Here is a 4,239-nt window from a genome sequence, read left to right on the forward strand (position 1 = left end):
ATGTTTGCCCAATACAAGGATTTATACCTTTTCATTCGTTTTCTTCCAGAAGCTTTGTATTAGATTTTACATTAGGTCTATGATATATTGTGAGTTATTTTTATTTATAGGGTGCGGTAGTAATACGGCTCCTTTTTACTCTGTTTCTCCTCATTAATCTTTTTTTCTGTAGATATTCAATCATTCTGCCATCCTCGGTCCCATGTAATGATATTGCCCCTTTGGTCAAAAGCAATAGGTAAAGGTAAATTTCTGAGTTCTCAGTTCCGTCCTGTTAACCTCACTTGCTGTTTCCCTATATTGTAGGTTCTTGAGCATCATAACTTTATGGTATGTTTTGAAATCAGGTAATATGAATTCTACTACTTTGTACACCTTTTCTAAAGCTCAATTGGTTTCAAATATGATTCATTTCCATATAAAATTTTTGTATCAAATTTTAGTTTCTCTTACTTTTTCCCTCAAGTCTGTAGGGATTTTGATAGTAATTCAGTTGAAATTCATATGTCAATTTGAGTAGAAATGGTGTCTTACCAAAATTGAGTCTTCCAGCTGAGAATATAGAATACTTCCTGATTCATTTAGATCTTTTGTTTTTCTCATCAGTTTTGTAGTTTTTGGTGTGCCAAAATCACATTTCTCTTGGAAAATGTATCCCTAACCATTTTATTCCCTTTCATATTACCATAAATGAGGTTAATTTTTCATATTGGTTTTGTATCCTGTGATCTTTCAAACTTGTTTAGCAGTTCCAATGCGCTTTTTCATGTTTTATTTTTCTTTTTAATATGTGTCATTATGAATTTATGTTGGATCTATCATTGTGCATCCTAATTTCCAGTTTTTCTGCATGTATAAACTACTCAAATTCTATTTTCCAGCCTACAGGTCTAGCTACAAGGTGCACTTGAAATCCTGTGTCTGTTTCATTTATTTAAAAAACAAAGGCGATTGTGACTAAAGGCTCTTTTGCTGGTTAGAAGGGCAAGTAAACGTAAGCTGTGATATGAAACAGTAGTAACGCTCAAATCTCTTTTTTCAATGAATTACTTTATAGATTTCTTTCATTTTTATTAGCTGATTGATTCCTATAAGAACAGGCAAGGCGTATTTAATCATTGTCAATCTGAGCCCCGCAGAGTGAGGCTCTGGTGACGCCCTTTAGTACTTAGGTCCTCGTGAGAGTCAACCCTTGTCCTGCAGCCCTCTCCATGGTCTCCTGGACTCTCTCCTTTTGTCTCACATTGTAGGAAGCTCTTTGGATTAAGCTTTCTTTTCTGATGACTGGGATTCTTAAGCCTTCATCACCTGGGGTAATTAGTCACAAATCAAAACTGAATTAAACGGCTGAATCATAAATTCATTGTCATTCCACTTTGAAAAATGATACAGTTCTATTATTGTCCATAAAAAGTACTAACTTTTGAAAAGTACTATCAACTGTCCATAAAATTTCTCCTTGAATTTATAAAGGTCTATACATTTATTTTTATAAGAGTCAAGTTTAGAAAACAGGCAATGCTTCTAATTTATATTCAATGTAATCATCCGTTATCTACTTAAGCCAGATAAAGAAAATGAGATAAAGGAAATAGACACCAATTTACACCAGCTATTAACTTCTCCAGGGGTATGCTATTAGTACTAAAAAGAGGTTTGTTGAGATTGTCCTTCAGTTTAATTTCTTTCAGCAATATCACTAATGACCCCATTAAGGACATTCAAACTTTCTTTTTCTGACCAATCCTTAGAATACTGAACTGCATGAAGTATCTAAGGACCAACCAGCTAAATAAATCAAGGTCACACAATGGTAACCAAACACAGTTATTCCTGCAAGCACCAGGAAGGCTACTCCCCTTACCTGTTGAACAATCTATTCTGAAGGCAAGTTTATTTTGTAAGGTTCGTAAAGAATTGGAAGGAAAATCTGAGGTTCTAACCACTTGCCAAAAAGCAGCTTCCTCTATATAACTGTATCCAGTATTATTCAGATTATGCTAGTTTCCAGAAAAAGATGACAGTGCAAAGAATTTCCTATGTTTTCCAGGTCTTTATTTCCTACTCCTTTCAGATTTGAGTCCAGAGACTGAAAGAAAAGATCAGCTTGGCTTGTGGTGAGTTACTCACTAGTACTGTACTAACATTATTAACATTGTGTGCTTACCGGATTAGTTGTAGAAGCTTGTACATGTATTTATATTAACCATTTTCACTCTGCTGAAAATATCTGACACCCACAATTTAAAGGAGGGGAGGTTTGTATTGACTCACATTTCAGAAGATGCAGTCCATGGTCTCAGGCTCCAAGGCAGAAATGGCATGGGAGAAGGAACTGGGGAAGAAAGTTGCTCCATGTGCCGCGGCCAGGAATCAGAGAGGGAAGGAGGAGCCGGGACAGGAGCCCCCCTTCCGGGTCACCCCAGGGCCCCCAGCCAGGCCCAGCTCTAAGGTTGCATCAGCCACGCATGATCCACGGATGAACCACGGATGGGCACAGGCCCCAGGACCCTCCAAACCAGGCTCTGAACACAGGAGCCATCTGCGGACATTTTAGATCTAAACCACAGCAGCATTAAACTTGAGATCAATGCAGATTCTTTTGTTTTCTCAAAATGTAACTCTGTCTTCAGCCTTCTCTGTCTCTTACGTCTTTTATAGTGAATATGTCATCAATATTTATTTTGTAGTGAAAAACTGAATATCGCACTACTTTTAACATGTGCAGCTGAACTTCAGCTGGATTTCTTAATAGCTGTATCAGGCCGTTACACTGACCTTCCACTGCCGGACAGACGACTTCAGGAATGCCGGACACTGTTTGGGCTGGCCCAGGGCCATGTGGCCTCCTCTCTGGGAAATCCCAGGTTTTTGTGGACAGCAGCCTCGCCCTTTACGAGGTCTCTTCCTAGTAGACAACAACCGTGCTGAACAGTGATATTTGGAAATAATTCTGACAAAGGAAACAATTAATTATGCAGCTCATGGAAACTATTTTTAAAACTTTGTTACAGGGATTTAAAAATTAGACTATGTAAAGTTTCTAGAAAAAAACAGAGGTAGAGTCAAATTGATTTTTAACTGTAATTAGAATATGCTACATTAATGACCTAGGGATGGTGGATAAATAACTACAAACAGGGTAGTTTAACAAAGGGAGTTTACTTCCAGGAGCAGAAGGGTGAGCTCTTGGGGTGGGGTCGGCTCCTCCTAGGCTGCTGGGAGGGTCAGGCCCTGGGTAGTTTCCGGTGGCTGCATGAGCTGCTCCAGCCTCTGCTTCCTTTTTGCCATGTGATCGCCCACACATAGTCCTTTAATAGAATTAGTAGGCAAGAACATTAAGTTCTATAAATGTAACCAAACATTCAGGGAGGTGGTTAAAGACCCAAAGAGAAATTCTTGAGCTGAAAAAACTGTCTGAGATGAAAATTATACTGGGCAGGATTAATAGCAGATTGGACACTGCTCAAGAAAGCTCAGTCAACTTGAAGACAGCAATTCGAAACTAAATTATTCAAGGTAAAATATATGGAGGAAAAAGACTGGAGAAAGGTGAGAGAGAAAGAAACAGAGGAGCAATTGTCAATACAAACTGGAAACACGGAGCAGGTCCGGGTGGAGATCAAGCTACCGAGCAGCAACGAGCCTGGGGCAGGGGATTTGTGGAGGATGAATTGTGCTGGGGACACCCACGATGGCTCTGCCGCTGTCTAACTGTGACACATTTCTTCTGACCAGAAATAAGTACGGCCTTGAAACAGCTGTGCCCACATGAGCCAAAATGGTACCACGCAGGCTGAAACTCAGGGGTTTCGTAGAAGGACACTGTGTCCTCATCTGTAAAGATGGTGCGGGGTGTGGCTGGCTGGAGTTCACCTCCCACGGCTCCCTGTGGTCCCCACACAGCAGGACTGAGAGGTGGCTTTCTGTGAGCTGGGCCTGGGCGGAGATGATGGCAGCCTTTTCCCCTTAGGAAGGGATTGATGCGGTCACGGAGCGGGTTGGTCCCACAGGCCACCGTCAGTCCCCGATCCAGGAAGTCAGAAGGAACAAGCAAGCCTGGCTGCTCAACAGCTGCTGGCTTCCTGCCACGTGATCGCCCACAGTGGTGCCACACACGTGCCGGGAAGGGGTCAGAGGCCCAGCCAGAGGCCCAGCCAGAAGCCGGAGAGGTGCAGCTGCAGGTGTTGGACTTCCGCCCTGCGCAACTGAGCTGAGCAATCCTCGTTTTCTGATGAA

General features: G+C 41.5%; 1 long non-coding RNA gene across 1 annotated transcript; it reads right to left on the reverse strand.

Annotated features, from left to right (window-relative positions):
• Positions 1 to 1,071: 1,071 nt before the first annotated feature.
• On the reverse strand, positions 1,072 to 4,016 carry LOC110348148 (uncharacterized). Its single transcript, XR_015445346.1, has 4 exons — positions 3,594 to 4,016; positions 2,779 to 3,311; positions 2,275 to 2,335; positions 1,072 to 1,308 (listed from the first exon to the last, which is right to left on the reverse strand). It is a non-coding gene; the product is annotated as an uncharacterized LOC110348148 (long non-coding RNA).
• Positions 4,017 to 4,239: the final 223 nt, after the last annotated feature.

The sequence above is a fragment of the Heterocephalus glaber genome, unplaced genomic scaffold (genome assembly GCF_053883595.1).
Source record: "Heterocephalus glaber isolate CG9 unplaced genomic scaffold, H.glaber_assembly_v1.0 deba00001610, whole genome shotgun sequence".
Lineage (NCBI taxonomy): Eukaryota > Metazoa > Chordata > Mammalia > Rodentia > Bathyergidae > Heterocephalus > Heterocephalus glaber.